The sequence below is a fragment of the Anarrhichthys ocellatus genome, unplaced genomic scaffold, assembly GCF_004355925.1.
Source record: "Anarrhichthys ocellatus isolate YVR2014 unplaced genomic scaffold, GSC_Weel_1.0 scaffold64, whole genome shotgun sequence".
NCBI lineage: Eukaryota > Metazoa > Chordata > Actinopteri > Perciformes > Anarhichadidae > Anarrhichthys > Anarrhichthys ocellatus.
In genome coordinates, this window is record NW_022280094.1 from 2,790 (window position 1) to 15,437 (window position 12,648).

The window sequence follows — 12,648 nt, forward strand, 5'->3', positions numbered from 1 at the left end:
ATAGATCTATCTAGATAGATCTATAGATCTATATCTATAGATCTATAGATCTATCTAGATAGATCTATAGATCTATATCTATAGATCTATATAGATCTCTACAGATCTATATCTATAGATCTATATAGATCTCTACAGATATAGATCTCTACAGATATAGATATAGATCTCTACAGATATAGATCTCTACAGATATAGATCTCTACAGATATAGATCTAGATAGATAGATAGATAGATAGATAGATAGATATCTATATATAGATAGATATATATCTATATATAGATATATAGATATATATAAGCCCGGCTTAGGGGAAACCTGAGTAACGCTTGGTCTCCCCCTTTCTCCCACTCAATAATGACCAGTTCTGCTGTCCACAATATTTATTTAGACCAGTTGTGGTAGAAATAAGCATCAGGGTGAGCCTGGCCCAAAACAAAAAACAAATCTATTTTTGTAAATATATTGACTTACGTGTTCCCAAAATGAACAAAAAAGAAAATACACGCAGCTTACCTCCCTCCCTAACGAATAAACAGAAGACAACAAGGTGAACAAAAAGGGGTTTCTCACCCCTACAAGTACTCAAAATGCTTTCAGGCTACATTTTACGCTTGGCCAATCCGATCGGTACCCCCTAAGGATCAGCAACTCCCTCGCCTGTGCAGCACGGGCTGGTTGGGAGCCGGGCAGAAAAGAGAGAGAGAGAGACCGCCGGCCTCCACAGGTTCCTTCTTAAATCAGGCCTAATCAGTCCCCATCCAATCACCTGCAACGCATCAGATAGGAACACAGAAACAAGGTAAACAGCACCCCCCTCAGGCAGGGAGGTAAACAAACAAAGCCTATGATGCTCTAAGTTATAACTTTGTGTGGGTGTGTGTTTGTGTGTGTGTATAAACCACTGAAGTGAAAAAAGCACTTTGTTGAGTTGGAGGGAAAGGCTTTCAGGTGTGATCTGTGCTGCAGTCTGCTTTTTACTGTTTACAGGGTGTGAAATTACCACCAGCCTGTTCTGATCAGGTCTGACCACAGAGAATAAGTTTGACTGCTGTAACATTAAGTCAGCATTGGTTATGTCATGTCGGCGGCACGCCAGCAACAGCCAGGACTGCCACTTGTGTCCACACCGGTTCTCCTGCTCTGCTTATAAGGAACACATTAAATTACGTATCCGTGAGATCGGGCTGACGCAGCCTTGCAGCGGCTTTAACTGAATTTGTCAAATCGCAACAATGTGCTTGGTTTGACCTATCCACCTCCCGCCCCGCCTGCTAGAGTGGTCTCTCTCACGATCTATAAAACGTCCCTTTTTCAGAGTGAAGCATCTTCATAAGGATGCGTTTACATTGCATCAGTAGATGTATCCACACTGGTCATAAAAGAGTCCACGCTTCTTACTGACGTTCACGTTTTATTATTGTCCTCTCATGGAACACCGTGAAAACTAGAAAACACAAAATAGCTTCATGTACAAACAACAAAGAAACAAATACTCTGTCTCTCATCACCTACAACAACTATAACAGTACTTTAATCAGTTAACTTAATAAGCTTTACCGTGTTCCCCTGGTAGACCAGCAGTAGAATAACATGACGGGAAATAAAAGGTTCGCTGGTTTCACCCGCCATTTGTTGTCTTTCTGAGCTCCGCTTAACTTCCGGGTTAATGGTCATGTTACAACAAAAGCTCGTCTATCATCAGTAAAACAAGGGGCAAAACAATAATGAGTTTAACACAAGGTACCCAAAATTACAGTAAACATAACATGTATTATAATTGCAGAAATAAACAAATAATATATATATTAGTGCTGGGCAAGTTAACGCGATAATAACGCGTTAACGCATTCATTAATTAACGGAGTCAATTATTTTATAGCGCGTTAACGCATTTTTTATTTGTTTTCTTTTGAAAGTCTGTTGCTCACAGGCAGCGGTGGAGGAATGGAGACTACTGGACATCGCTGTGGTACAGTCAGCAGACACTTACACTTTAGTGCACCTATATGCTGAAATTCACGGTAAACACATTTAAACGGCACAGATCGGGAGCAAGCGAAGGACTTTGAAAGTTAGCGGAAAGTTAACGTGAGACAACATCCGGTTTCTTCAGACGAACATCCGGTTTTCAGAATAAGATGCCAACAAAGTATGAATTATATTCACATTAAGTATAAAACATGCTGCATCTCATGAGTTAAAGGGAAAATACACCTAAATTGTGGGTAAAGTGTCTTTATTCTTTGATCGCGGGGTAACCATCATTACCTCGTTGTTACAGCATTATATTGATGAACAGTAGAGCTGCATTCACATGCTCTGACTGTCATGAAGATAGACATTTTTACTGAACCATGCTGAAACATTTTATTCCTGTTGCACAGCAGTGGAACGTTTCACATACAATCACACACTGAGCACAGATAGTGAAGAGATAGAACTGCTACTGTGTAAAGGGAATACTGCTGCTAACAAGAACCTTATTTGTTTAAAGTGTTTACAAACCAAATGTTATTGCCCTTTTGTTCATATAGCAGTACATTTAAAATAAAAGTGCGCAATACACGACTTTTGAATTCATTAATGAACTTTGCCATAACAATGACAAAATCCATGCCATTAATCGCGATTAAAAATTGTAATCGTTGCCCAGCACTAATATATATACAGTTGTGTGAAAAAGTGTTTGCCCCCTCCCTGATTTCTTATTTTTTTGCATGTTTGTCACACTTAAATGTTTCAGATCATCAAACAAATTTAAATATCAGACAAAGATAACACAAGTAAACACAAAATGCAGTTTTTAAATGAAGGTTTTTATTATTAAGGGGAAAAAAAATCCAAACCTACATGGCCCTGTGTGAAAAAGTGATTTGCCCCCCCCCCCTGTTAATACATAAATTAACTGTGGTTTATCACATCTTTGGAAAGCTGAGTTCAATTTCTCTAGCCACACCCAGGCCTGATTACTGCCACACCTGTTCTCAATCAAGAAATCACTTAAATAGGACTTGCCTGACAAAGTGAGGTTGACCAAAAGATCCTCAAAAGCTAGACATCATGCTGCGATCCAAAGAAATTCAGGAACAAATGAGAAACAAAATAATTGAGATCTATCAGTCTGGAAAAGGTTACAAAGCCATTTCTAAAGCTTTGGGACTCCAGCGAACCACAGTGAGAGCCATTATCCACAAATGGCGAAAACATGGAACAGTGGTGAACCTTCCCAGGAGTGGCTGGCCGACCAAAATTACCCCAAGAGCGCAGCGACGACTCATCCAAGAGGTCACAAAAGACCCCAGAACAACATCCAAAGAACTACAGGCCTCACTTGCCTCAATTAAGGTCAGTGTTCATGACTCCACCATAACAAAGAGACTGGGCAAAAATGGCCAGCATGGCAGAGTTCCAAGACGAAAACCACTGCTGAGCAAAAAGAACATAAAGGCTCGTCTCAGTTTTGCCAGAAAGCATCTTGATGATCCCCAAGACTTTTGGGAAACTACTCTGTGGATTGACGAGACAAAAGTTGAACTTTTTGGAAGGTGTATGTCCCATTACATCTGGCGTAAAAGTAACACGGCATTTCAGAAAAGGAACATCATACCAACAGTAAAATATGGTGGTGGTAGTGTGATGGTCTGGGGCTGTTTTGCTGCTTCAGGACCTGGAAGACTTGCTGTGGTAAATGGAACCATGAATTCTGCTGTCCACCAAAAAATCCTGAAGGAGAATGTCCGGCCATCTGTTCGTGACCTCAACCTGAAGCGCACTTGGGTTCTGCAGCAGGACAATGATCCAAACACACCAGCAAGTCCACCTCTGAATGGCTTAAGAAAAACAAAATGAAGACTTTGGAGTGGCCTAGTCACAGTCCCAACCTGAATCCGACTGAGATGCTGTGGCATGACCTTAAAAAGGCGGTTCATGCTCGAAAACCCTCCAATGTGGCTGAATTACAACAATTCTGCAAAGATGAGTAGGCCAAAATTCCTCTACAGCGCTGTAAAAGACTCATTGCCAGTCATCGCAAATGCTTGATTGCAGTTGTTGCTGCTAAGGGTGGCCCAACCAGTTATTACGTTTAGGGGGCAATCACTTTTTCACACAGGGCCATGTAGGTTTGGATTTTTTTTTCCCCACTTAATAATAAAAACCTTCATTTAAAAACTGCATTTTGTGTTTACTTGTGTTATCTTTGTCTAATATTTAAATTTGTTTGATCTGAAACATTTAAGTGTGACAAACATGGAAAAAAATAAGAAATCAGAAGGGGGGCAAACACTTTTTCACACAACTGTATATATATATACACATACATATATACATACATATACACATACATATATACACACACACACACACACACACACACACACACACACACACACTACTACTAGGCTTCTTGTGTGTGTGTGTGTAACGTCTGTGTAGTCAACTGTCAAATCAAATAAAGAAAGTACACATCAATTATATTTTAACAATTATTATTCTCAGTTTTCAAATTTAACTGGATGGATTATAAATATACATAAATAAATGTTCTCTCATTTCAAGTACAATAATGTCTGGATTAAAGAATTGACATAACAGAAAGCTTTTCAAAAATGTGCATCTTAAAATAAAGTAATTCATTTTAGAAAAATTAATGAATTGTCCTGAAGCTTTAAATTCAGTTCATTCAAGGTGTGAAATGAAGTCAATAAAAAAGCCACAATATTATATTTTTGTCATCTAAAAAGAAATCAGTGAGCATGGACTTTATCTGTGGTTATTAAACCACTTGTTTCAGCTCTATTCTCTCTGTTAACATCATTGGACACTGACAGTGAATTCATGTGTTATGATTCTGATCATATTGGGCTCTTAGCTTTATTTTCTGTGTCTTTATTTCAGATGTGAGTGGATACGTTTGTTCAAAGGAGTTGTGCTTTGCCTCGTAGTGCGGTTTCTGAACATATGAGACATGCTGGTTTTAACCTAGAAGAGTCTGTTCATGCTTGCTTAAAAATTATATTCTCTCTGACCAGCGCAATTTTCCTGCTCTTGTGTGTGTAAACCTCGCTCGAGTCAGGAAACTTGTCAGAATACACATATTTGATTGGCTGAGCTGCCGTAACGGCTGAATAAGATGCGCCGGTTAAAGTATATATTTGTATAAATATAAAAGTATGTATATTTCCAAATTATCTGTCGGTTTGAGATGCTTGGGTCCGGATGCAACTGCGTCTGGGTCCGGACCGCCAGTTGGAGACCCCTGGTGTACAGTGACACCAAAGAGCAAGAACAGCGTTGTTATTGCACAATCATGAAATTCATACGTCATTTGCTGATAGCAAACTGGTCCACCATTTTGACCCAGACTGACATATTTAACAGCTATTGGATGGCTTGCCATGCAATAGCGATCTTCGTATTCCTGCAAAACAAACGTCATTCCTATCAATTGTACTTTGAGCTAATTAGTTTGCCGGTTGGCGTGTGAAAACGTTAAACTGAGAAAGTTAGCTTTGTCAGTGTGAGCATGTTAGCATATAGTGGTGGTGTTTGCCTTATAGCATTGCTGTGCCTAAGTCAGTGCCCTCACGAAATGAAAAATGTTTAACTGACAGAGTCATGGCAGCACCGTAATCCTAATTCAAAACTATTTCCATATTAGGTTTGCTGAGAGGCAAAATGGATTTCTGCTCAAAATGACTATAACTATGACCATGTAATTTTACCATTCCACTCCAAACTACATTACACTGTGAAAAGCTAGCAGCCCCGGCCCAAGTACAGCCACACGGAACCACAAGCATTCCGTGTGGCTGTACTTAGTCTTGTTTAAATACGGCCTAAATTTGTCCTTCTTTGTGTACTTTGGTACATCTAATCACGTATCCACCACTGCATCCTTTACTTCTGTCAGTGCATTAAGCAGAGACACAGAAGATGTGACGTAAGAGTCCTATCCACCATGGTAATCATGTTCCTGCACACATGGACCTGAACACTGAGTCTGGATCCGTTCAGAGGCCTTTAACCACACCCTGTGCATCAAGACTCCTTTGCTCTGAACCCGTCTCTGGTGTGTGCCGAGCTTCTTTATTCGCCATTAACTTCTCCACTGAGCGGAAAAACTACCTCTTCCCTTCTGGGAGCAAAGGTGGGAGGGAGGAATTGGTCCTCGATGGTGAAACTTTGCAACACTCTATCACACTCCTCTGTCCACAGTAAACAATGATAAAAGGGAAGGCAGTGCTGTAAGGGGGAGTTCCCAGTAGACACACAGCCTGACTTATCTTGTTGCTGCTTTCTTGGCCAGCTCTCTTTTGAAAAGGGCTTCTTAATCTCAGCGGAGCCCGGTAGCTAAATAAGTAAATAAATGTCATTTCTCTTATCTGTCCTCTTTTCTTCCAGTCCTCTGAATCAAAAAGTAGCCATTTGTATTCCATCTTCACTTTTCCTCAACTCCAATCTTACCTCTCATTTCTTATCCTATTTTGTGTCCTCCTAATGAGAATCTGTGTGCTGTCAGACATAAACTTCTTTCCCACTGTGGAGTAACGTTTGAGTGTTTATTTTGGGTGCAGAAGTCTGGCAAAAACTGATTTTAGAAGAGGAATATTGAGGCCAAAGACAACCAGGCTACGCTGGCTCACAAAACAGTGACGAGAAAGTGAAGCCGGTTTCACACAAAACTCACATGAGAATCTTTCTGAACTTTGGATCAAGTGGAAGTTCCTTTTTGCTCTCCCATAAATAAGTGAATTGCTGTTGATGTCTTGAAATTCACAGTTGATACATTGACGGTTATCCAGATACAGCAGCCAGGTTTATTTTACTGTTGCCATGTTTTGAGGCTGATCGGTTTATATACTCGGCATCAGTGTGGTAAGGTTAGATGTGTAAGAGAGTTTTTATATTAAAATATTTGTGCTGCCAGACTATTATGTAAAACATGTAGCTTGGTGCAGCTGTGGGCCTCAGAGCGCTATCTGGTGGGCCGCAGAGGTACGGAGGAATGGTTCGATTAGATGAAAATAAATATTTGAGTAATTTACAAAGCTCGCAGATTTTACATTTGTAAATACGCTCAATAATTCACATGAATAAAATGTAGTTATTCAAACAAAGCTTAATTTCATTCAATGACCACTTACGGATATCACCACGGCGATCACGACACATCAGCAAGAGTTTAACGTGTTAGCTAGCTGACGTTCCCTCAGATGCAACGACACAAAGTGGACTGTTTTTTGAAATGAAAAAGTGGTGTGATTCGAGACTATAAAATATAATTTATCGTATCTTAGCATGCCGATGTTAGCATTTAGCTTGAAGCATTGCTGTGCCTATGTGGAGCCTCGCAGATCTGCTAGCATGACTGTAGACTCACTCTTGTAGCTGTTGAGTAGTTTTTCAAAGTCAGTTCTTGGAGACAGCGTTGCTCTGACACACCGCAGTAGTTATATTCTGTACATCCATCAACTGCTTGACTATGAGTAGTAAAGTTGGACACATTTCATATCTCTATGACCATGCAAGGAGTGAAAAGCCAAGAACAGCTGTGGAGGCTTAAAACAAAGGATGAGAGCCTGCTAGGCCGCAGGAACGTTTCTGCTGCGAACTTCTTACAGCGCACGCGCACCAGAAAAATGAGCTGGATCCGGTTCAAAATCAAAACAATATTGAATGTACTACACAAAGTTACAATTACAAACTGAATTAACTATTAATAGTAATGTTCTCGAGAACAGAGATCACATACACGCATCTCACTCACAGGTCTGGCCATTCCAGGTACTGAAAAACGAGAGCGGATGTGGTCTAAGGAAAACTCCCTAAAACATTGTCTTTATATCCCCTGAAAGTCGGAAAATGTCCGAAACGGTCCCAAAATGTCTGAATGATCCTCTGTGTCAAATCAGTGATTGGCTCCATTTGAATTCTGTCCCCTCCCAATATCGATCCTTTGTGGCAAACATCTTCGACGACTCCTCTCTGTGACCTGCTGGTCAGTTGTCCACCCCACATTCTCCATCGATGAGGTCACCTCTGTTCTCTGCTGCATCTCTGTAAAGCCTCACTCAAAATGATCCCTTTCTGACCCTCAAAACTATTCATAGTGTTTTAATACCTTTAGTGACTATGGTTTAATACATTCAATGAGTAAAATATTGTAAACATAAAATACATTCCATATGTAAATATATTGTGACTTTTTAACATATTTTGACACTTATTATTGGTACACTTCTACTCACCACTTGGGGCGTTATTAAACCTACTAATAATGTTTTTAATACTGAAATCTTTCACACAGCTCCATGTAAACCTTGTAGAACAGTGACGTTAATGTCTGCCAGCAGAAGAATTTGCATATTTTAGTATATTTATCACAAATAATTCACATTACTACCACGTGCGATGGTAGACCTTTTATTGATACCAAAGTGTTCTAATGTCCGTCATCACACTGCAGAATTAAAAACATGAAAACCAAGACCTGCAACTGCATGATGATATATTTAATATCTTTAGTTTTAAGTCTACAATCGTTACCTTTAAGATAGAGAACACTTTGAAAACACACTCAGTGTTGTGAGATATTTATAGGTGTCCAAAGTCTCCACTGTCTGTCTGTTGTTGATGCCGCTTTGGGGGACAGGTGGAATATGCCTGAAATCAGTGCACATGTTCTTTGTTTATGACATGTTTAGCTGTAGGAACACGTCAGTCAGTGTCACCCACAACAGGACCTTGACAAATTCCATTTTCGTCTTGATGCCCGACAGTGAGTGATGCCTCGCACAACGCCAGTACTCTACTGCCATTGAGCTGCCATGAGCCATTGCCTTTTAATCTTTTCTGATGATTTCTGAATAGTTTTCAGGCTATTAAACTTCATTGTTGCTTCACTGGACCTGTTGTGATGTGACTTTTCAATGCCCATATTCAATTCATAATAGCTGAATGACAAAAAAGGTTGTTTTAAAAGGACCCATGTAGCAGTTTTCAAAACGTCCTCGTCCCCATCAGAACAAGAGAATTGGGTCTACTACCAGTACAGATTCTTTATTGTTGTGTTTAAAAACCAAGGTGTAAAGTAGCATGATATTCTTGTACCACAGATAAAACTCTTAGAAAAGATTAACTTAATTTATTAGGCCACATCTGGATAAGCTCATTTAAATATGGTATAGACCTGTTTACATCAGTGGTTTGTGAGCTGAATAGATTTGGTCTGGTTGGAGTTTAAGTTCAATTTTTATTCAGAGAAAAGAAAAATTCAGGCACCAGCGTAGAGCTTCATCAATTACCTTCATGTAAGCAACAATAGTTGGCTGCCTCAGCTGTCAGCTCCTACATTCTGATTATAATATATAATCAGAATGTAGGAGCTGACATATGCATATTCGTTGCATATGTGGCCTGTTAACTCTGTTAGTGCTTGATTTGACAGTGCTTTGATGTAAATCCAGCACTTTTGTTGGAATGTTTGTGTGCAACATGCACAGTACAGTGTGAGATCTGGTCCTTGAGGGTTCTATAACTTCTTTCAGTATATCTATCGCCATGCTGTCAAAAAGAGATTCAACAGCTGTATAAAGTTAATGTATGAATGTAAGCATTCTGAAATCAAAGCTTCACAATTCCATCTCATCTCACTCGGGGAAGATTTCAGTCTCTGCAGGGTTTAGGGGGGCTGATTGTGCTCCATTCATTATCCTTCCAATAAGTCAGTGAGACAGGCCTCGTTGAGCGTTTGTACACGAATCAGCCTCGAGTCAACCTCCATTCACTTGAGGCATTGAAAGTGAACTCGTTGACGGTGTGTTGTGTGTATGTGCTCATGTTCTTCTATCTTTGTGAGGTCCGTGAGTTTTAGACCTTGAGTGTGAGGACATTTCGATGGGTCCTTACTTCGTTAAAGAAAGTGTCGCGTGGACAGTCGCGTGGATTGTTTTGGGGCAGTCTGCACTTCCTCAAAGAATGTGTTTTTAAAAGTAAGGAAGTGTTGGCAAATCTTTTCTTCTTTTTAAAGTTAGAGCAGCTCTTAGCCAATAATAGTAAACATATTTTTACCAGCCCCCACTTATTCAAAGGATATCTTTTTTGAAAGTGAGGATGTTTTGGCCAGTTCTCATTTCTTTGTAGAAAATAAGAGGAAGTATTCACCACTCTGAATATATTTAATTGCCATTTTTGAAAAGCGAGAACATTTGGCTGATCCGCACACTCAAAGGACGTGTTTTGGAAGGCAAGGACATGGGTGGAAAGCGAGGATACAGGCCTCATTTCTATTTTGAATGTGAAGAGACAACTGGTTTTGGCATTAGGGTTTGTGGTAAGGATTAGGTTTGAAGAGGGAAGGAGTTGAAAACATCCCTTTTTAGTGTGGTTTCCTTTGGAAATCACTTGTGTCATTTGGCAATTGTCAGATAAATACAACAAGAAACTTATTTAAGCACATCAGACAGCACAGTGCTCCATAGTGTCAGACAGCATAGTGCCCCTCAACATCATCAACAATGAAAAATTAAGCATGGTAAAATGCAAGTGCTACAGCTACATCACAATGTTTTTGTCGTAGTTTAGGGTGGTTCAGTTAGGCCAGGGGTCGGCAAGCTTTTCTATCCAAAGAGCCATTTTGTTCTATTTTCCACCAAATAAAATTTGTCTGGAGCCGCAAAAGCTATTTGATATCACAGCTTATAAAGTAGTGTATATAGTTATATTATATATACAAAAACTATAGTTTGTTGTATTTATGAAATTATATAACAAGAATAAAGACAATTCTTGACATTTTATTGCTATTTTACCCGATATAACAATATCAAACTCTTATGAAGAGGAGAGTTTGCTGCAGCAGTTGAGAAATCATCTCCAGCGTGATACTTTTCAGCAAATGCTGTTTGTTCTGGAAGTGACATTCAACATCACATTGTTTGCACATATCAAAACATACAGGTAAGCAAGCATCGTTGGCAGTGAAAGCAAATGAAGACGTCCACGCAGAATTAAACTCTATTTTCCTCCGTGACCGTTTACCGAGGGCTGGGGTCTGCAAATCATGACCTGCAGGGAAAGGCGCTTGACAGGTGTAATAGGATGTGACGCACATTTTAGTTGACTAAATATTAAAACATGTTTATTTAAGGTCAGGTATTACTGACCTTGTCTTTACTAGCAGCTGTTGTCCAGTTAAAGTCTGCATTATTAAAGAGGAAGCAGCTGTTATTGGAGCGATTAGCGGCGTTATAAGACCTACGGAGCGGCCGTCTGAAGTCACGTTAGCGGCTTTGAGCAACCAATCCACTTCCTGTTTACACCATGCTCGGTGTATGTGAATAGTCACGTAATATTCGATTTCAGGCATTTGAGTCTGGACGGAGATCATTTGAACAGTGGTCTCCCAACCTTTTTTGTACCACGGACCGGTTTCATGTAAGACAATATTTTCACGGACCAGCCTTCAAGGTGTGGCGGAAAAACACGACGAAATAAAAGGATACGATCGGCATGAAAACAAATATAAAATGCATAAATAAATACAACTCACAACAACGCTGAATCAGTGGGAGCCCTGAGCTCGTTTCTCTGCAACGAGATGGTCCCATCTGGGGGTAATGGGAGACAATGACACCCGAAGTCTGTTCCTTATGTCCAGTCTACTCAGTAATTTTGTTTTGATTGCCGTCACTGCAGAAAATCCTGCTTCACAAAGAGGATGTGTGAAATGGAAGCAGGGTTTTCAGTGCTTTAGTGGCGATCTCAGGATATTCAGCCTTGATTTCAATCAAAACACCAGCAGAGTTGTTGTCTCAAACATACTTTTAGGGCCACCGTCATTTACAATCTCCAGCAGCTGATCTTCCTTTGTCACCACATATACTGCACAGCAGGTTTGGCGCGTCAGAATTACTCCTGATATTGTCTGTTAGATGAAGCTTTATTTTTCTTGGAAGTTGTAGCTCTTCTTCTGTCTCCTTAGTGGCCTTTTCCCTTTGCAAAGACGCTCTCCAAAAGTTATTTACTCACTTTTCGCTAGTTTGCGGCTTCATTTTTGAGGTAACGTATCACGTGACCGAGACAAGCGTCTTGACATGTGTCAAGAGACACAGGCGGATGAAATTGCGAGAGAATCCGGTCATTTTTCAAAATAAAACTTCTTTCAGACTCTGATAATCAATGAAACGGAAATAATATAATATTTATTATTTCTGTGCGGCCCGGTACCAAATAATCCACGGCCTGGTACCGGTCCGCGGCCTGGTTGGGGACCACTGATTTAGAAAATGATGCTGAAACGTGTGGACGGAGATCGTATAAAAAAAATGTATTCGTGTGGATGTAGACTCAGGGAGCCGCAACAGAGGGGCTGAAGAGCCGCAGGTTGCCGACCCCTGAGTTAGGCGATGCTTAATGCAGACTAGAGAAATCCCGATATGTGTGTGCGTTTGCAGTGCAAACACTGGCAGTGTTAGAGGTTATCTTCCCTTTGGGGTTATCCATATTCAAACACATACAGTATATAGCCATGCTATTGTTGCACTGTATGGCACTTTAGATAAAAGCATCTCTGAAATGGCAGGTGGTATTTCACACAGAGAGATGGGATTGTCTGTACTCGGGTAGGTGGTCATTTAAGGCT